The following is a 22,871-nucleotide window of genomic DNA, read 5'->3' as shown; positions in this document are numbered from 1 at the left end:
AATATAATAATTGTTATTAAAAACCTTGATGAAGTTTTATGCATCAGTTGATGAGAAATTAGGAAACTGGAAAATACATCTGAAAAAAATCACACAAAATTCAAAAAAGAGGTACAAAGAGGTGGAAAATATGAGTGCTTAAGAGATATGGAGGATAAAGCAAAAAGGCCCAATATTAATCTCTTTAGAATTCTACAAAGAAATAATAGAAAAGGGGGAGAACCATTCAGATAAACCATAGCTGGAAAGTTTCCAGAATTTTGAAAAAACAAAAATCTGCAGTTCGGGAAAACTAAGAAATTCCAGGCAAGATAAATAAAAAGAAATTAATATCTACATGCATCACAGTCAACTGCAGAACACCAGAGACAAAGATAAGATCTTAAAACAAGCTACAAGGAAAAGACTGATCACATACAAAAGAACAACAATTAGACCAATAGGTGACTTCTCAACAGCAACATTGGAAGCCATATTAGAATATAATGTTGAAAGTGCTTCGAGAAAATAATTTTCATCTTAAAATTATATATACTGTGGCCCACTCACTAAGCCACCACTGAGGACTCAGCAGCTTCCCCCTCAAGCCCCCTCGCTTCCTGACGCTCTGTCCCCCCCACCCGCCTTTTCCAGCCGCCACCTTCTGCAGGCCATTTCCACCGAGGAAAAGGAATGGTATCGTATGTCCACTATCCAGAACCTCCACTCTTTTGACCCCTTTGCTGATGCAAGTAAGGGTGATGATCTGCTTCCTGCTGGCACTGAGGATTATATCCATATAAGAATTCAACAGAGAAACAGCAGGAAGACCCTTACTACTGTCCAAGGGATCACTGATGATTACGATAAAAAGAAACTAGTGAAGGCGTTTAAGAAGAAATTTGCCTGCAATGGTACTGTACTTGAGCATCCAGAATATGGAGAAGTAATTCAGCTACAGGGTGACCAGCACTAGAACATATGCCAGTTCCTCGTAGAGACTGGACTGGCTAAGGACAATCAGCTGAAGGTTCATAGGTTTTAAATGCTTCTGGCTCACTGAAGCTTACGTGAGGATTTCCTAGCAATGAGCAAAATTTTCCTTCTGTCCCTTGTCACAAGTTTAAAAACCTCACAGCTTGTATGATGTAACCATTTGGGGTCTGCTTTTAACTTGGACTAGTGTAACTCCTTCATGCAATAAACTGAAAAGAGCCAAAAAAAATTATATATACTGTGAAACTGTCTTCAGAGAATAAAGGCAACATAAAGGCATTTTAATATAAAAAAAATTTAAAGCATTTACCACCAACATTTGTCACTGAATAAGGAAAATTATCCAAAAAAGAAGTTCTGAGATGTACAAAAGAACTTTAAGTAGAAAACAAAACTTAAACATGTGGGTAATATTAGTAATTTATAATTTGTGGGATTAAAAGAAGACAAAAAACACAGAATTTAAAGGCTTCACAATAGCAACTCATGTTGTTGAGGATTAGAGTCAAAACATTTTAGGGGTCCCTTCAAGAAGAGGGTACATATGTTAATTAACTCTAGGTTTTATTGAATTAAGTAAGCATGTTAGAATTTCAAAGATAGCCGCTAAAAGAAGAGAAAAAGAATGAATATCTTCCAAAGTAATAGAAGTGGCAAAGTGGAACAAGAAAAAATCAATTGATTCAAAAGAGGAAAAAACACAGCAAAAATGGAACTCATGGAATAAAATAAGACAATATAAATAAATCCAAATATACAGTGTTTTTCTTAAAATACAGTTTTGGAAATTTAAAAACACTTTTAAATAACTCTTTAGGTCAAAGAAGAAATCTTAATGGAAATTAGAAAATGTTTAGAAATGAGCTTATATGTTGAACCTAAAGTGGTGGTTACAGGGCTGTTTATAGCCTTAGGAGAGTATGTTAAAAAGGAAGAGGGAGTTCTGTGGTGGCCAGGCTTTCACTGCCATGGCCGATGTTCGATCCCTGGTCAGGGAACTGAGATCCCACAAGCTGTTCAGTGCAGCCAAAAAAAAAAGGAAGAAAGGCTGAAAGTTAATGAGCTAAGGGTTCAACTTAAGAAGTTAGATAATAAACAATAGAATAAATCCAAAGAAAGCAGAAGGAAGGAAATAATAGACACAAAAGCAAAAATTATTAAAATATAAAACAAAGTAGAGAAGATCACCAAAGCCAAGAATAGCAAGAGTCTATGGCATTTGAGCCATGACTCACTCCCTTATCACAACTCCCCCCACCCCACCTCTGCTTTGCAGAATCTCTACCCCAAACTCACTACTCTGGGCAGATGCAGCCAAGAGGATGGAGGTTCCTTCCCCCTGCAGTACCCAGTCTGGGGTTATGATTTCACCAAGGGAAGGGCAGGCTGCTGGAATTTTTCATCTCTCCCAGCTCCATGTTGCAGAAGCTCAAGTCCAAGCAGGCATGGTCAAGAAAACCAGATCTCTTTTCCTCCACCCAGCTCCCACTCTAACCTGGGCAAAACTTTTTGGCCAACCCAATATAAACCCTGAACTGTGATAGTAGCCTCCAAACCACAAAGATATCCAATGATAAAGGTTAAAAATCTAACTGACTTGGGAGGCTTAAGCACAACCTTGACAATAAATGGCTTGTGCCAACCCAGGAGTAACCCCTAGGTAGTCAAGCAAAGAAATTTAAAACAAGGGGAAAAAATCAGAGCAGGGACATCAAGCTTTATATTATAGAGAGGATAAACTTTACAATTTTCATTCAAGTTATCAAACAAATAACCAAGAAATTAAAAGCCACCAGCCTGGGGTGGGGTGGGGAATCAGTATCCCATAGTTCCTACCATATATTGTCTACAATGTTCAGATTTCAACAAAAAAATTATGAGAAAAATAATTTTTTCCTGCCCCTCCTCCAAAAAACAGGAAAATATGACCCATACACAGAAGGAAAAAAAAGAAAAGAAAAGCAATAAAAATACTCTCTTTAAAGAGGCTCAAGTGGAGGATGTAGCAGACAGAGATTTCAAAACAATTGTTGTAAGTATGCTCAAAGAACTAAAGGTTGCTTAAAAGAAGTAGGAATGTGTGATGGCAATGTCTCAATAAATATAAATTATCAATAAAGAAATCGAAATTAGGGCTTCCCTGGTGGCACAGTGGTTAAGAATCTGCCTGCCAATGCAGGGGACACGGGTTCAAGCCCTGATCCAGGAAGATCCCACATGCCACGGAGCAACTAAGCCCATGCGCCACAACTACTGACCCTGCGCTCTAGAACCCATGAGCCACAACTACTGAAGCCTGTGCACCTAGAGCCTGTGCTCTGCAACAAGAAAAGCCACCACAATGAGAAGCCCATGCACCACAACAAAGAGTGGCCCCTGCTCACTGCAGCTAGAGAAAGCCCACACACAGTAACAAAGACCCAATGCAGCCAAAAATATAATAAATAAATTTATTTTTTAAAAAAAGGAAAGAAATGGAAATTATAAAAAAGAACCAAATGTATATTCTGGAGTTGAAAAGTATAGTAACAAATGAAAAATTTGCTAGAGGGGGCTCTACAGTAGATTTGAGTTGGCAGAAGAAAGAATCAGTCCACTTGAGGATATAACAATAGATATTATGCAATCTGAAGAACAGAGAGGAAAACTGAAGATGAACAGAGCCTCAGTGAAATGTGGGATATAAATAAGTGCATCAATATATGCATCATTGGAGTACTAAAAAGAGAGGAGAGCATTAAAAGGACAGAAACAGATATTCAAAAAAATTGCTGAAAACTCTTCAAATTTCTTATTTTCTCCTTTTTTTTTTCCTTATTTTGGCCACACTGCCTGCACAGCTCAGAGGATCTTAGTTCCCTGACCAAGGCTCAAACCTGGGCCCCAGTAGTGAAACCACAGAGTCCTAAACACTGGACCACCAGGGAATTCCAAAATTTCTCAAATTTGATAAAAAAAAAACTTTACACACCCAAGAAACTCAATTAATTCTAAGTAAACCCAAAGAGATCATACCCAGTATCATCATAGTAAAATGTTGAAAAACAAAAAGAAAATCTTGAAAGCAGGAAGAGAAAAAAAACACATCACATACAGGGGAACCCCCATAAGATTAACAGCTGACTTCCCATCAGAAGCAATGAAGTCAAGAAGGATGATATAGTCAAACTACTGACAGTTAAAAAAAAAAACACCAAGAATCATATATCTGGCAAAAATGAAGGTGAATTAAAGGCATTCGCAGATGGAAAAAAAAACCCAGAGAATTCATTGCTAGGATACCTTTTTTTTTTTTTGACTTAGTGTATTATTTATTTTTTTTTAACATCTTTATTGGAATATAATTGCTTTACAATGGTGTGTTAGTTTCTGCTTTATAACAAAGTGACTCAGTTATACATATACATATGTTCCCATATGTCTTCCCTCTTGCATCTCCCTCCTTTTTTTTCAGAAAGAGAAGAACAAATACTGTATGCTAACACATATATATGGAATCTAAGGGGGAAAAAAGGTCATGAAGAACCTAGGGGTAAGACGGGAATAGGATACCTTTTTTTATGTATATTTTTATTTTTTTGGCTGTGTTGGGTCTTTGTTTCTGTGCGAGGGCTTTCTCTAGTTGTGGCAAGCAGGAGCCACTCTTCATCGCTGTGCACGGGCCTCTCACTATCGCGGCCTCTCTTGTTGAGGAGCACAGGCTCCAGATGTGCAGGCTCAGTAGTTGTGGCTCACGGTCCCAGTTGCTCCATGGCATGTAGGATCTTCCCAGACCAGGGCTCGAACCCGTGTCCCCTGCATTGGCAGGCAGATGCTCAACCACTGCGCCACCAGGGAAGCCCAGATACCTTTCTTAAAAGAAATACTAAGTGAGGTTCTTCAGGCTGGAAGCACATGATGTCAGACAATAATTTGAATGCACATGAAAAACAAGGAATGCTTATGAAGGTAATTATGTGGGTAATTAGAAAAGACAGTGTAATTGCATATTTCTTCCCCTTTCCCCTCTTGACTGATTTAAAAATCAATTACATAAAGCAATATGAATATGATTGTATTATTGGGACTATAATATATAGAAACATAACATATTTGACAATAACAGCACAACGGAAGGGAATGGGAAGAAAGCTGTACTGAAATAAGGAAATGACAATAATGGTAATTCCAATCCACAGAAAGAAATGGAAAGAACCAGAAGAGTAAGAATGTTAGTGAACACTATAAATATATATTTATTCTCTTCTCTCAGTCTTTATTTATTTATTTATTCATTTATTTATTTATTGTATTTTGGCTGCACTGTGAAGCATGAGGGATGGTTCCCTGACCAGGGATCAAATCTGGGCCTCTGCAGTGTAAGGGCCAAATCCTAGCCACTAGACCATCAGGGAACTCCTATCAGCCTTTTTAAAAGACATAAAATTATATAAAGTAATAATTACAGCCATATATTGTTGGATTTATTACATATATAAATATATATGTATGTATGACAATAATATCAAAAAGGGGGAGGCAATGAAGCTATATAAAATGTCTGTATTTCACTAGAACTAAGTCAGTATAAATCTGAAGTAGATTCTAATAAGATGTATATTATAAGCCCTAGAAAAACCACAATGAAAATAACTCAAAAATAAATAATTTTAAAATTCATGAAAGGAATTAAAATGTTACATGAGAAAATATCCACCTAATACTAAGGAAGATAACAAATATAGACATGTGACATATAGAAAACAAAAACCAAAATGGTGATGTAAATCCAAGCATATAAATAATAACAATAAATGTGACTGAATTAAACAATCCAATCGAAAGAAAGATATTATCTGACTGGATTTTTAAAAAAGACAAGGTCCAACAATATGCTGTCTACAGGAGGCACACTTTTCATCCAAAGGCACAAATAGGTTGAAAGTAAAAGGATCAAAAATGATATTCCATGCAAACAACAACCCAACCCTAAAAAGCTGGAGTGGCTAAACTAATATCAAAATATAGACTTTATAGGGAATTCCCTGGCTGTCCAGTGGTTAGGACTCCGTGCTTCCACTGCAGGGGGCATGGGTTCAATCCCTGGTCAAGGAACTAAGATCCCACATGCCACACGACGTGGCCAAAAAAAAAAAAAAGGAAAAAAATTAGAGACTTTATAACAAAAAAAAATTACTAGAGATGAATAGGGACATTTCATAATGATAGAAGGGTCAATCCATCAGGAAGACACAATTGTAAATGTATATGTACCTAACAACAGAGTCCCAAAATACATGAAACAATAATTGACAGACTGGACAGAGTGGAAGAGAGAAATAGACAAACAATAATAGTTTGAGAATTCAATGCCCACTTTCCATAATGGATAGAACAACTAGGCAGAAGATCAAGGGAATAGAAGACTTGACCTAAACTAGACCTGACATAGATCTATGAAACACTACACTGGAAAACAACAGGATAAACATTCTTCTCAAATGCACATGGAACAGTCTCCAGAATAGACCATCGGCTAGGCCATAGAGCGTAGAAGAAGTGAAATCATACAAAGTATGTTTTCTGACCACAATGAGATGAAAGTAGAAATCAGTAACAGGGAAATTTGGAAAATTCACAAATACGTGGAAATTAAAAAGCACACTCCTAAAATGACCAGTGGGTCATAGAAAAAACCACAAGGGAGGGACTTCCCTGGTGGCGCAGTGGTTGAGAATCCATGTGCCAATTCAGGGGACACAGGTTCAATCCCTGGTCCAGGAAGATCCCACATGCTGCAGAGCAACTAAGCCCATGCACCACAACTACTGAGCCTGTACTCTAGAGCCCATGAGCCACAACTACTGAGCCTGCGCACCACAACTACTGAAGCCCATGTGCCTAGAGCCTGTGCTCTGCAGCAAGAGAAGCCACCGCAATGAGAAGCCCGTGCACTACATCGAAGAGTAGCCCCCGCTCCCGCAACTAGAGGAAGCCCATGCGCAGCAATGAAGACCCAACGCAGCCAAAAGAAAAATTTTATATTTAAAAAAAAAACCACAAAGGAAAATAGAAGATAATTTGTGATGAAGGAAAATGAAGAAACAACATACCAAAATGTATGAGATGTAGCTAAAGCAGTGCTCAGAGGGAAATTTGTGGCTATAAACACCTATGTTAAAAAGAAAGATCTCAACTCAATACCCAACCTTTCATCTTATGAAATCTGAGAAAGAAGAGCTAACTAAATCCAGAGCAAGGATAAGGAAGGAAATAACAAAGATTAGAGAGGGAATACGTGAAAAAGAAAAAATAGAAAATCAATGAAATCAAAACTTGTTTTTGAAAATGTCAACAAAATTGACAAACTTTTAGCTAAAATGACTAAGAAAAAAGAAGCAAGACTCAACTTAAATCAGAAATGAAAGTGGAAGCATTACTACCAATTTTACAGAAATAAAAAGGATTATACTACAACTCAATAGCAAAAAAATAAAATCCAATTTAAAAATGGGCAGAGGATCTGAACAGACATTTTTTCAAAGAAGACATACAGATGGCCAACAGATACATGAAAAGTTGCCCAACATCACTAATCATCAGGGAAATGCAAATCAAAACCACAATGAGATAACACCTCACACCTGTTAGAATGGCTATTACCAAAACGACAAATGTTGGAGAGGATGTAGAGAAAAGGGAACACTTGTACACTGTTGGTTGGATTGTAAATTGGTGCAGCCATTATGGAAAGCCATTATGGAGATTCCACAAGAAATTAAAAATAGAGCTACCATATGATCCAACAATTCCACTTCTGGGTATTTACCAAAAAAATGAAAACACTAATTCAGAAAGATATATACACCCCCATGTTCACTGCAGCATTATTTACAATAGCCAAGATATAGAAACAACCCAAATGTTCATCAGTGGATGAAGATGTGGTATATACAGTCATCCCTCAGTCTCCTTAGGGGATTGGTTCCAGGACACCCCACAGGTACAAAAATCCATGAATGCTCAAATCCCTTATATAAAAAGGCATAATATTTGCATATAACCTACGCACATCCTCCTGTATACTTTAAATCATTTTTAGATTACTTGTAATACCTAATACAGTGTCAATGCTATGTAAATAGTTGCTAGCATGCAGCAAGTTTTGCTTTTTGGAACTTTATGGAATAAAAATATTTCTAATATTTTTGGTCCATGGTTGGTTGAATCTGTGGATGTGGAACCCAGTGAATCAGAGGGCTGACTGTGTATACAATGGAGTACTATTCCACCATAAAGAGCAGGAAATCTTGCCATTTGTGACACCCTGGACGGGCCTGGAGGGCATTGTGCTAAGTGAAATAAGTCATAGAAAGACAAATATCACATGATCTCATATGTGGAATCTAAAAAACAAAAACAAACAAAAAATAACCAAGCTCATAGATACAGAGAACAAATTGCTGCTTGCCAGAGGAGGGGGCTGGGGGATTGGCATAGATGAAATGGGTGAGGAGAGTGAAAAAGTACAAATTTCCAGTTATAAAATAAGTCATGAGGCTGTAAAGTATAGCATGATGACTATAATTAATAACACTGTATTGCATATTTGAAAGTTGCTAAGAAAGTAGGTCTTAAAAGTCCTCACTGCAGGAAAAAAATTTTGTAACTATGTTAAGAAAAAGGGTTATAAGAGGAATACTATGAATAATTTTATGCCAGCAAATTATATCACGTAGATGAAATAGGAAAATTCCTATAAAGGTACAAACTGCCAAAACTTAAGATTCAAGAAGAAATAGAAAATCTGCATAGACCTGTATCAATTAAACAGATTGGATTAGTAATCAAAAACTTCCCACCAAAGAGAGGTCCAGGACCAGATGGCTTCACTGGTAAATTCTACCAAATGTTTAAAGAAGAATCAAAAGCAATCCTTCCAAACTCTTCCAAAAAATAGAAAATAAGGGAACATTTCCTAACAATTTTATGAGGTCATAATTACTTCAGATTTCAAAACTTTTTACAAAGCGAAACTAATCAAAACAGTGTGGTATTGACATAAGGGTAGAGATATAGGTCAATGGAATAGAATTGAGAGTCCAGAAATAAACCCTCATATTTATGGTCAATTGATTTTTGGCAAGGGTGCCAAGAAAATTCAGTGGGGGAAAGAATAGTCTTTTCAGAAATGGTTGTCTACATGCAAAAGAATGAAGTTGGGCCTCTACCTAACAACATGTATAAAAAACTTAAAACACATCAAAGATGTAAATGTAGTGCTGAAACTATAAAACTCATAGAAAACGTTGGTGTAAATCTTCATGACCTTGTATTAGGCAATGGTTCCTTAGGTACAACACCAAGAACGTAAGCAACAAAAGGAAAAAAATAGATAAAATGGACTTCATCAAAATTAAATACATACCTTGGAATTCATTGAAATTCCTTTCTGTTACAGCGATATCTTCAAGTAAGTGGAAAGACAGCTCATAGAAGTAGAGAAAATATTTGCAAATCATATATCTGATATGGGACTTGTATCTAGAATATATAAAGAACTCTTACAACTCAATAATAAAAGACAAATAACAATTTAAAAATAGGCAGAGGATCTGAATAAACATTTCTCCAAAGAAGATATACAAATAACCAACAAGGACGTGAAAAGATGTCCAACAATATTAGTCATCATGGAAATGTAAATCAAAAACACAATGAGATAACAATTTCCGACTCACTAGGATGGCTAGAATCAAAATGACAGATAACAATAAGTGGTGACAAGATGTGGAGAAATGGAACCCTCACACACTACCTACTAGTGGGAATGTAAAATGGTACAGCTGTTTTGGAAGACAGGCTGGTAGTTCTTCAAAAGCTAAAACATAGAGTTACATTATGACTCAGCAATTCCACTCCTGTACACCCAATGAAAACATATGTCCACACAAAAACTTGGACACAAATGTTCATAGCATTGTTCATATTGGCCCAAAAAGTAGAGACAACCCAGATGTCCATCAACTGATCAATATATAAGTAAAATGTTGTACAGTCGTACAATGGAATATTATTTGTCAATAAAGAGGAATGAAGTACCTGAAGACCACAAATTCTATGATTCCATTCATATGAAATGTCCAGAATAGGCAAATGTATAGAGACAAAAAGTAGATTAGTGGTTGCCTAGGGCAACATGAGGTGAGGGGATGGAGAATGACTGCTAATGAGTACTGGTTTCTTTTAGGGGGAACAAAAATATTATAAAAGTAGATTGTAGTGATGGTCACACCACTCATGAATACACTAAAATATATTGAATTATATACTATGAATAGTTAAATTGTATGGTATGTAGATTACATCTCAATAAGGCTGTTTCTTAAAGAGATAATGGTGGTTTGAACTAGTGTGATATCAGTGTAGATTGTGCGGAGTGATAAGAATCTGTATATATTTTGAAGGTAGAGGAGGATTTTCTAACATATTGTGAGTGCTGTGAGAGAAAGCAAGGGCTCAAAGATTTTGCTCTGAGCAACTGGAATGATGGAGTGAGCAACTGAGAGAGAGACTGTGGGAAGCTCAGTTTCGGGTAGTAAGAGTTCAGTTTGGACATGTTGAGTTGGAGATGTCAAGCAGGAGGAAGGAATATATATATTCCTTCCTTACACACACACACACACACACACACACACACGCATGATAGCTCCAGAGAGTGAGTTGAACTAGCATTGCAAAATAGGGTGTTAGCATATGGATAGAATTTAAAACCATGAGAATTGATGTGATCACCAAGGGAGTGTAGATAGCTAGAGAAGAGAAGAGGTCTAAGGACTGGCCCCTGGAACAGTCCAACATTAAAATATTGGGGAAATGAGGAAGAACCAGCGAAGAAGACTGAGAGGGAATAACCAGTGAGGTAAGAGGAAAATCAAAAGTGTGTGCTGTCCTGGAAGCCAAGTGAAGAAGTGTTTTGAGGAGGAGGGAGTGACCAACTATGTCATATGCTGCTGAGAAATCAAATGAGATGAGGACTGAGATGTGACCATTGGACTTAGTAGCTGTGTAGTCGTGAGTGACCTTGCCAGGAACAATTTTGATGTAACTAAGTGAAAAAGTCTGATTGGAATACATTTAAGAGAGAATATAAGGAGATAAGTCATTTCTATAAACCAACAACAAGAATCAAAACTGCAATTTTTAAAAAGATACTGTAGCAATAAAAATATAAGGTATCTATGTAGAAAATCTAACAAAGGATGTGTCAGAGATCCTCTATGGAGGAAATTATAAAACTTTATTGAAATAGAGAGCCATGTTCTGTACCAGTAGGGCTACTCAATATTGTAAAGATATCCTTTTCCCTGAATCAATCATAGTATAATTCCAATCAAAATCCCAATAGGGTTTTTCATGGAATGTGACAAGTTGGTTCTACAATTTATATGGGAGTGCAAAGAAAAGCCAAGGCATTCTTGAAGAACAAGGTAGAAAAACTTACTCTATCAGATATTAAGACTTATCATACAGCTATAGTACTTAAGAGTGTAAGTAAAGAGGTTTGACAAATAGGCCAATGGAACAGAATAAAAAACTCAAAAATAGACTTATACCTGTTTGAAAATTTGATGTATGACAGGTAGCATTGCAGATCAGTGGGGGAAATGATTAATTCTATAATAACTAGTGTTGGGAAAATTGGTTAGCCATAAAGAAGTAATAAAATTAGATTCCCATCAACACAAAAATCAATTCTGGGTATACTAAATACTTTAAAGTTTTAGAAGAAAATATAATTCAGAGGTTCTCAACTGGTAGTACCTCCACCCAGGGAACATTTGAAAATGTATGGGAGTGTTTGGGATTGTTATAATGACAGGAATAGTGCTAAAGGCATTTGGTACCCAGGGTCCAGGGATGCTAAAGTGTCCTGCAATGTAAGAGCCAGCCCCACATAAAGAATAAGTGCCCTGCCCCAAATGCCAGTAAACTCTTGGTCACAAAGAAACATGATAAGAGAAATTTTCTGTGATATTGGGATAGGGGAGAATTTCTTTAAAGAAATACAAAAAGCACCAACCATAAAGGGAGAAAGTAATAAATTCAGTGACATTAAAATGAAGTGCCTCTTTTCACCAAAAAGCCCCAGAAAGTGAAAAGGCACAAAGTGGAACACCATATTTAGTGCTCATATAACTGACAATGTATTAGCATTTGAAATATACAAATTTCATATACCAACACATAAGAAAGAAAATCTGGGAGAAAAATGAGCAAAAGATATAAACAAGTCTTTCACAGAGGAGGATATCTGAATGCCAAGAGACGTGAAAAGGTGCTCAACCTCATTAGTAATCAGGGAAATGCAAAATAAAACCACAAGGAATTAACACAATTGTTAGTCAACTATACTTGTAAGTATAGCTGTAAGTCAACTATACTTCAATAGAAAAAAAAACAAGGAATGACCAGAAAAGAACATCATGAAATTCCATTTTAATCCACCAGATTGTAAAAAAATGATGTAAGTTAAATAATCCTAAGTGTTAGTGAGGATGTGGAACACTTACACTTCTGGTGGGAGTGTGTATTGAAAGACCGATTCGGGAAACAATTTGGCATTATCTAACAAATTTGAACATGTGTGTACTTTACAACTGACTGATTCCACTCCTAGAAACAGACCTTAGAGAAACTTGGGCAAGTGTACTGTAAAGAAAGTTTATAGCAATGTTTAGAATAGGAAAAAAAAAAAAACTAGAAACAACAGATGTTCATCAACAGTAGTGTGTCTCTCGTAGTAGACTTAATGGTGAAATACTAGGCAGCAATGAAAAGGAATAAAACACCACTGCAGATAACCGTGGGAGAGGTTCTCAGGCACGATTCTGAGTAAAAACAAATTGCAAAAAAATTTAGCATGATAGCAATATTTACAGTTTGAAACCAAGCAAAACTAAAGAGTTTGTTGCTTAGGGATACCCGTATATGTAGGAAGACGATGAAGAAATGCAAGGGAGTGACTTAAGTTCATGATTGTGGGTACCTCTGGGAGAAAGGCAGGGTGGTGGGCTGCAGAGGAGCCTGCAGGGAGCCACAGTGGCGCTGGTAATGTTCTGTTAAGGCAGATGGTGGGCTCACAGGTGTTGATTCTATTATTATGCTTCATGATTTATATATTAAGTATATTTCAGGTAGAAATTACATACAAATATGATTTATATATATTAAGCATTTTGTGTATGTATCAATTGCATCATTTCTTTAAATGAAGGATGGAGAAGGAGGGGATTCTCCCGCTGCTTCTGAAACTTTCAGGCTACAAGCTGCAGAAGAGAAAAAAACTCTTTTAAGCAGTTGCCTCTGTTCACAGCAGCAGTGTTGCCTTTGGGGGCACAGGGCTCCCCGGTCTCCTCATCCTGCGGGCCTTGGAACCAAAGGTAGGCTGCAAATGGCAGGATGGCCCTTTCCCAGCTGGGTCAGGAGTACAGGAATAAGCACTCCGTCTCTCATGATTAAGGCTGTGCTCAGTCACCGGGCCTGCCAACATTGTCATGGGATAGCAGTTGAAACAGCCGGGAGGAAAACACACAGACTTTGCCAAGGCAGATACATTTGAGGGTCTCTGGAGGTGGGGGTGGGAGAGCGGACAGGAAACATGGAACCAGTAGAGAGAGGTCAGGCTGCTTTCAATGGCTCGTGTGACCCTGGGCAATTCACTTCCCTTCTCCAGGCTCCAATTCCTCCCCAGTCTTCTTCGGGGTTTAACTGGAACATACTTTATAAAGTTGCTTCCAGCCCGAACACCCAAGGATTCCAATTCTAAGGCCACTTGAGGGGAAAACGTTTGCACATTTACATGCCTAGTCTCCAGATTGGTGAATACTTAAGCTCCTCTCTATTGATCAGAGCTGCTGACAGTAGTGCTGAGTTGGCTGTCTGATAGTGTGGAAAAACAAACCCACGTGCAGCTACAAATGGCCATTCTGGAGTAAGAAACTCCCATTTACACAATTAGCCTTGAGAATATAAATAGAAGTAGAAGCAAAACTGTCCCCAAGCCTGTGCAAGCCTGTCCTCCCTCCTCCAGACTGCCTTTGACAACAGAGGTTTCTGTCTCTTCGTTCACAGCCTTCCTTTGGCGTTCTTCCCCACATGCGTGTTTTGAAGGGGGAAAAAACTCCCGTCTTTGTCAAGTTTTCCCCACTTAACCTCCCTTACCTCTACATTTTTCCTGGTTTTAAACCAACCACCATCTCTACCAGAAGAGACTTGTATGAGTAAAATGAGCTTTGTCATTTGGGGGTTGGACTAAGGGTTAAATTAAAGAGACAGCTGTCTATACAACTGGCTAGAATGAGGGGAGGGCTCGGCCGCATTTGTGCCAGCTGCTTCTTACTTTTATTCCTTCCTGCTGTTTGTCTCCCTTCCACCCCTCTGGCCAGGGCTGCTGAGCAGCAAGCCTCCCCGAGCTACTGGGAAGTTTCAAGTAGTGAGCTGGGGCTAAGGGGACCTAACGTCCTCCTGTCATAACTTCCCCTAGACAAAAGATGTTTAGGTCTCAAACTTGGAACTGAAAAGGAAATTGAAAATGTACAAGCCACTTTTCCATCCCTTGTAGATAATCACCTTCCCCTCCTTCAAAATCTTCTAGGCTTGTTTAAAGCCATCTTTTGCTCTTAGCGCTTTTTTCTTTCCCTTGAACTGTAGTTTTTTGTTTTGTTTTTCTTAGCAGCACTTTTGAGGAACTGCTTTTCTAAAGGAAAGAGAGACTATGTGTTACTCTGGGTGAGTCACTGTTCTTTACTCAATGCTGGTGAGAATCTCAAAGATTAACGAAGATTGCCAAGGGTGGCTGCAGTCCAGTACCCAAACACTCACATAATTTGCCCCCCTTTCCATTTTAGGGTGAAAATAATCATGGACAAGAGGGGGAGGGGATTTATGTGAATAAATAAGATACTGTTTTACAGCCAAGGCAACATTTCAGATTCTCAGCTGGCAGAAGAATTCTTGAGGCTGATCTGTAGTAAAAGCATGAGCAAACTGCTAAATGGAATGCAAAGAGAACCCTGGGCTTAATCTCCGTTCCAGTCAGTCTACAGAGGAGTCTCAGAGCAGTACTATTCCTGGAAGGCGAAGTGCTTACCCACACACTGCCCCACCCCCAGCGTGAGAAATCTAGGGCCTCTAGGACTGTGCCAGCACCCTGGCTCTTATTTCTGCAGTCCAGTTGCTTTGGTGAAATAGGAGTGTATACTGCCTCTCCATGAAAGGACCACTCTGAAAGCGATTTATAAACTGTAAAGTACCAGGGGACGTCAGGTGGCCCTGTCACTCACCCATTCTGTTGTATACTGCACTCCTTCAGTTGTCTTTTCTCATTATTGGACAAAAACCACAGAATTTTGTGGTGAGAGGTCAGGCCCTGCATATAATCAATCATGCACAAGTCCCAAGGCATAGAAGCATAAATAGACCTTAATTCTGGATTTCCTAGTCTACACATGGAGAGCATTTGCCAGCCAGCAACCTCACAAAGATGTCATAGAATGGTCAAGGAATGACCCTAAGAAAGCTTTTGGTGGGGAGATAGCTTTAAAGCTTCTTGAAGGAAAAACTCTCAATTTCAAGATGCTATTATTACTCCTGCATTGAAGTAAAAGCCCTGGTGTTCGTATAGCCTCTGATTCCAATGTCAAATATCTGATGACTCCTCACAACTTTGCTTTGAGGTGGAGAGAAGGCAGTCGTGCCGTGGTCTCTGTCTCCAGTGGGAGGCTCTGCCCACAGTGACCAGATGGTAAGATCAAAGAGCCAAGGCCCATCCATTTCATGGACTGGTGACTCCTTGGACTGTATTAAAGGACTTCCATCTCTGGCTAGAACCTCACCCAGACTCTATATTTAGTAAACAAAGGAACTTGAAATTTGTAATAAAATTAAATTAAAAAACAAGAACTTTATCATTCCATTCACCCATCTGCCCATTGTTTATTTTGAGTGTGTACTTAACAGCACTTTCCAGAACAGAGTAATCCCTATGTAGAGACAAAGATGGCTCTAATACCAGGGCAGTGGTGTGGGGGGGGAGGAACGTTGCATTCCTTCCCTCCCCATCCTCCTTTTCCCAGAGCCCATCCAGCTGACAGGTGCCAGAAGGGAAGAAATGTTAGCAAATGTTAGTTTCCAGCCCCAAAGAAGCTGTCACAAAAAGGAGACAGAACAAGGCAGCCTATAAAATCCTTCAACTGAGGGATGTAGCGAGACCTATCTAATTACACAAGATTAGAAACGGTTTAACTTGTTGAGAATGTGCTACATGTGAAATGAAATAAAATGACACCTCTGGCACCCTGTAATGATACTGTGTTGGGAGGAAAGCACAAAGGGTTTGTTCACGCTATATCAGTAACACCAGTTTTTCTCATCCAACATTTTCGACACATCTGGTTTTCATATGGTGGTCTAAGTGAAGTAAGTTAACTTTTCACCCACTGTTCTGGCCCTCCTTTTCTTTCTTCACTGTACACTTCCATTTGTGTTGGCATTGTCCGTCTCTCACCCATCCCTCCCCAAGCTAACAGACGTGGAAGAGGATTATGCTGAGAAACTTGGCTTATCTCTGGGCTTTTGATTATTTTACTGTTCAAACAGTGCTAACAAAGATTTGAAAGCAAGACTGGTCTTTGTTCCAGCTAAATACAACAGAGTTTAGCTTTGGCCTTCTACTTAATATATTCAACTACCAATGCTGAATAAGAACTCCCTAAGTAATCAATGAGTCACAAAACCTCCTGATTTTCAAAATTTGCCGTGTGGCATGCAGTATCTTAGTTCCCTGACCAGGGGTGGAACCCGTGCCCCCTGCAGTGGAAGCACAGAGTCCTAACCACTGGACCGCCAGGGAAGTCCCCTCAGTTACTCTTAACTAGAATGCTCAGAAAATGTGGAGTTGGCCTAACTGGTTTCTAGGTAACACAGGAGTGATTGACCATTTTGTGCCTGTATTGACCAAAAAAAAAATATATATATAGTATTGATATTTGGTGATTATATACTAAAGGTCTACAAGATAGGTGTATTTCCAATGAAAGTAGCATTTGCAAACTATAGTGAGTTTCCTTCTACACAACCGTCATCAGAAACAGAAAAAGGGTTTTATTCCCCAACAACCAGAGAAAAATTAGTAGGATTTTGCAAATGACTATGATTAAAAGCCAAAGTTTAGACATTTTTAGTGCTTTGATACAAAAAAGGTTAATAATGTTGACTTGGTTTTTTGCCTTCTTTAGATTTGTGCCTCACAGGACTTTGTAAACAGCAAAATTTGTAACTCTAAGCTGACAGGGATTGTCTACTGTGATTATAAGGTACAATTTAAGCTGTGTGAGATCTCGACTCTTTAATGACCTTTTCCTGTGTTCTGAATTTTCTCTGGACTGCAGATTGTAATTAGAAGGAGAGGGGCATGAATGATCTACAGGTCTTCTAAGAGGTGCAAAATCTTTCAGGTGGCTTCTGATGAATTTTTCCTCTGTCTGAAAGCAATCCAGCAGGGAACTTCTGTAGCAAATGCCTTAACCCCAAGAAGTAACTAATAATGGACCATTTCATGCCCTCTGGCAAGCCAGTGGGGGTGATGGTTTGGGGCACATGTACCATTCAGTGACTGGAACATCACAAGGATGTCTGTCTGTGAAGGGCTTGTGCCTGCTGTGTGGCGCTATAAAGGGGCTAGCAAGAATTGCTGTCTATAGCCTTGACCTAAGAGAAGCGCCATTTGTACCACGTTCAATGTCAGCAAACCTTCATTAAGCACATACTATGTGCAAAGCCTTGTTAGGTTTCTGTAACACTCTCTGTAATGTGTTACTAGATTTATTTTCCAAAGTGGTCAGGGAAGTTCATCAATCATTTACTGACTACTATATGCAGGCGTTGTGCTGGGGATACCAAGATGAATCAGAGGTGTTCCCTGACTTATGGAGCTCAGAGTACAGTGTGAGAAAGAAAAAATTACAATGGAGTATGAGAATAGAAGTTCTATGCAAAGAGCTTTGTGAGTGTAGAGAAAGGAATGATTCTCTCAGGAGGACATCAGAAGAGCTCACCAAGGAGATGATATTTCAGCTGATATCCTGAAGGATGGGTAGGATTTCACCAGGCAGACAGGAGAGGGGGAAAGAGAATTCCAAGCAGAGGGAACAGCATGTGCAAAAGCTTGTTAAAGCACATTAGACAGTTCTTTTTATCATCACTTGAGAGGGCAAATGTAAGTTGTACTAATGTTGAGCTTGGATTTTTTTCTCATGATTACATTGCCATTTTTAAATACAGGACATGATATTTTAAGGTAATGACAAGAAAAGACCTGATAGATTTAAAAGTTCTGCTTATTAAGCTGTGATGCTTATGTAGTATCTTGTACATAGCAGGCCCTCAATAAATGCTTACTGAATGATAAATCCCATATCTCTTTCCATTTATAAATTATTACTTTATCAAGAATCAGCTTACAGAGCAAAACTTCTGCCTGTGACTTAGGAATGGATGTTCATAGTTCTGCTCTCTGTCACCTCAGCCTCCTCTACCCTTGAGAAGTATGTCTCTGCAACTGAACCTTAATTGTGTTGGTGAGTGGTAGGGAAAACTGCCCTTGCTTTGAAACCTCAGTAACACAGATTTCTACTTGGAGGGCCTCTATCTAATTGAAATCCCTCCAAAATGCCTTTTGAATGGGGCAGTGCTCGTGTTGATGACATAGGGGATTGCTATACTAGAAACAGTAGTGATAATAGCTAATATGGACAGGTACACCTCACATTTTAAATTTTATAACAGAACCTAAACATGATTGATCAAACAATTTATATGGCAGTAATAAAGATGTGACTTGTCTGCACTGAACAGCCTTGACAGCGTAACGTGGTACTGTCTATTCTTTTTTGCTTAAGAAAAGATAAATTTTTATTATTTTTATAAATTATGCAATACGGGCTTCCCTGGTGGCGCAGTGGTTGAGAGTCTGCCTGCTGATGCTGGGGACACGGGTTCGTGCCCTGGTGCAGGAAGATCCCACATGCTGCGGAGCGGCTGGGCCCGTGAGCCATGGCCGCTGAGCCTGCACATCCAGAGCCTGTGCTCTGCAACGGGAGAGGCCACAACAGTGAGAGGCCCGCGTACCGCAAAAAAAAAAAAAAAAGCAATAATCTTTAGGATAGCAATAAATTTTTGCCTTGAAAATCACCAGGGAATAGATGACAGAGAATGTAGTTAGATATAAACCATTTGCAAATTATATGCAAGTACACTTGTAACCCTTTTATTGGGTGTCTGGATCCAGTCTTTGGGAAAATTCCCACCAGGGAATCTTGTTTCATTGTGAATCTAAAATGTATGAGAAAAATACTTCAGTTCCAAGCCTTAGCAGCCATGTGACTGGCTCTTTCAGGCCTAATCTCTATAGCTACACCTTTCTAGAAGCCACAATACCAGGCCACAGAATGTACTCTCTTTCAACCCCTCCATTGCACTAGGTAAATACTTTCCACAAATAGTCATTGAGTGCTTCCTAGAGCCAGGCACAGTGCTGGGTTCTAAAAATACAGAAGTAAATAAGACAACCACATCCCTGCCCCCATGGCACCCTAAGGCTAGTGAAATGGCTTGTATTCTCTTTGGGGTCATAGTCCTTTTGAAAATCTGATTCCAACTGGCCTTACTACATTACTTAAATATTAAGGTGGCAGCTTCCTGTTTTCCCAAAGTAAAGCAAGAACTTTTGTCCCTGATGAATGGAGTCATGAAATCCAGTGTAGGAGGTTATTCTTTCTAGACGTTAACCTTTATCCTCTTTTGGAGCCTGTAGTATGGTAGAAAGAATGTGGGATTTTGAGCCAGTTTGGGATTCTGATCCTCTAACTAGCAGTGGGACCTGGGTAATTTACCCAGTGTCTCAGAAGCTCAGTTTTCTCATACGCACTATGCAATGTGATTGTGAAGACTGAAGGAGTCCATGTGTATGAAGCACCTCACACAAGGTTGGTGCTCCAATCCATGTTAGTAAGTGAGAAAACTAGATTTTGAACCCAAGTTTTTCTGACTCAGAAACCTAGTCTCTCCGCTTCCTTACAAAGGGTCTGAAAATACTGGCTTATATTTAAGTCTCACCAAAACTCCATAAGGGAAGGAAGAAATACCACAGCTGAAGAAGCAAATGGATAGAAAGGAAGAAATATGCTAATTTGTTTAGAGACACTTAGGACATCTGTGACAAAGCTGACACTAATTCCAGAGTCTCAGTGCCCTTTTCTAGCTGTGAACACTCAGCATCTCTCCTTGTGCAGTTGTGTCCTTCTATAAGGATTTTTTGACTACCACCATGTGCCCAACTTGGTTGTAGGTGCTTCTGGTGATTTAAAAGACATGATCTATGACTTATAGGAAGTTATAGCCTAGTGGGGAGGCAGAAGCTATACCCAGCAAACAATTAGAGAAAAATTGCTTAAGATGGCATATAAATAAGGACCAGTTTTATAGCCAAAATTAAGTTTATCAGTCAGCTTGGATTGCCATAACAAAATACCATAGACTGGGTAGCTTAAACAACAGAAATTATTTTCTCACAGTCTAGAGGCTAGAAGTCCAAGATCAAGATGCCAGCATGGTAGGTTTCTGATGAGTGCTCTCTTCCTGGTTCATAGATGGCTGCCTTCTCTCTGTGTCCTCACACGGGAGGGAGAGAGAGTAAGCTCGCTGGTGTCTCTTCTTATAAGGGCACTAATCCCATCATGAGGGCTCCACCTTCATGACTTCATATAAACATAATTATCTGCCAAAGACTCCATCTCCAAGTACAGTCACACAAGGGGATTAGGACTTCAACATATGAATTTGGGAGGGACACGGTTCAGTCTATAGCACTAAGTGTTATAACCATGAGGGCATGACTTCTCTTTGTTTAATTAAAATTTTTACTAACACTACTAACATTTCAAAATGTTAATGCATAGTGTAGTCATTAAGGCTTTTTTTTAAACAAGGTGTATCCTAGTCACTGTAGTGTCACTGCTATGGTTTGTACCCATATCAACTCCTGCCTGTACTATTGCAATAGTCTCATTCACTCATTCATTCATTCAACAAGTAGCATGCTTACTCTGTGCTACACACTCGGGAATCCAGTGCTTAAGAAGCTTGGTGTGAATCCTGCCTTTAGGTGCTTATATTTCAGCTATGGGGACAACATTTAAAACTCACTTACCAAATTAATTATTTAAATCCAACTGAGATGAGTGCTACCAAGTAGAAGTAGAGGAAGTTGAGAGCATATGACATGAAAAGGTTCTCTAATCTTGGGAAGCATCAGATTCGCTGCAATGAGATTAAAGCTGAGCTCTGAAGACCAAGTAGAGGCAACAAGGCAAGACCTTGGAAGAAGAGCTTTCCTGGCAGAGGAAACACCATGTGTGAAGGCCCTAGGAGAGAATAGAGCAGTGCTTCTTTGAAGAACTGAATGAGAGGCAGTAAGGCCAGAGCTGGGAAGTCCAGGGAGAGTAGGTGAAGTTGGAGAGATAGTCATGGAACTGGTTATTATAGGACCTTGTAGGCCATGGCAAAGACTTAAGAGCACCAAGTAATGGGCAGCTGTTGAAGTGTCTTAAGCAAGGGAAAACCAAGATGTGCACATGTATGTATTAGTCTTCTCTGGCTGCTATAACAAAATCCCACAGACTGGGTAACTTAAACAATAGAAATTTATTTTCTCACAGTTCTGGAGGCTAGTTGTCCCAGATCAAAGTCCAGCAGGGTCAGTTCCTGGAAAGAACTTTCTTCCTGGCTTGCAGACAGCCACTTTCTTGCTGTGTCCACACATTGCCTTTCCTCAGTACATGCACAAAGAGGGGAAAGGAACAGGGAGAGGGAGAAGGAAAGAGAGGAAAAGAGAGGGGGAATGCGGGAGGGAGAGAGAGAATGGGATCAAGCTCTGATGTCTCTTCTTATAAGGGCACTAATCCTATGGGATCAGGGCCTTACCCCTATAACCTTAATTATTTCCTTATTCTACATATTGTCACATTGAAGGTTAAGGATTCAAAACATGTTGAATTTAGCCTGTAGCAGTGTGTTATGTGTGTGTATTTCATATCAGTTTTATTTTGAATTTTTGAATTTTCTTTATTTTTTTTATACAGCAGGTTCTTATTAGTTATCTATTTTATACATATTAGTGTATATATGTCAATCCTAATCTCCCAATTCATCCCACCACCACCACCACCCCCTTTCCACATTCCCCCCTTGGTGACCACATGTTCGTTCTCTACATCTGTATCTCTATTTCTGCCCTGCAAACCGGTTCATCTGTACTATTTTTCTTCAATATGTATGTTCCTATTACCATTTTCTTAATTGTTATGGGTTTGTTTTTGTAGGTCCTTTTCTTCTCTTGTGTTTCCCACTTAGAGAAGTTCCTAGCATTTCTTGTAGAGCTTGTTTGGTCATAGTGAATTCTCTTAGCCTTTGCGTGTCTGTAAAGCTTTTGAATTCTCCATCGAATCTGATCCTTGCCCGGTAGAGTAATCTTGGTTGTAGGTTCTTCCCTTTCGTTACTTTAAATATATCATGCCACTCCCTTCTGGCTTGTAGAGTTAGTTTCTGCTGAGAAATCAGCTGTTAACCTTATGGGAGTTCCATTGTATGTTATTTGTCATTTTTCCCATGGTACTTTCAATAATTTTTCTTTGTGTTTAATTTTTGTCAGTTTGATTACTATGTGTCTCGGCGTGTTTCTCCTTGGGTCTATCCTACCTGGGACTCTCTGCGCTTCCTGGATTTGGGTGGCTATTTCCTTTCCCACGTTAGGGAAGTTTTCGAGTATAATCTCTTCAAATATTTTCTTGGGTCTTTTT

The 22,871-nt window shown here is 39.0% G+C and overlaps 1 protein-coding gene and 1 pseudogene across 2 annotated transcripts in view; both read left to right on the top strand.

Moving 5' to 3' along the window:
• Nucleotides 1–22,871, top strand: part of HDAC8 (histone deacetylase 8) — a 162,607-nt gene that overhangs the window by 77,752 nt on the left and 61,984 nt on the right. The window lies entirely within an intron of this gene.
• On the top strand, nucleotides 683–1,039 carry LOC112399102 (eukaryotic translation initiation factor 1 pseudogene; annotated as a pseudogene).

Source organism: Neophocaena asiaeorientalis, unplaced genomic scaffold (assembly GCF_003031525.2).
Source record: "Neophocaena asiaeorientalis asiaeorientalis breed wild unplaced genomic scaffold, Neophocaena_asiaeorientalis_V1.1 scaffold333, whole genome shotgun sequence".
In the NCBI taxonomy this organism is placed as follows: domain Eukaryota; kingdom Metazoa; phylum Chordata; class Mammalia; order Artiodactyla; family Phocoenidae; genus Neophocaena; species Neophocaena asiaeorientalis.
The sequence above is the reverse complement of the archived record's forward strand: the minus strand, read 5'-3'. Positions and strand labels throughout refer to the sequence as shown.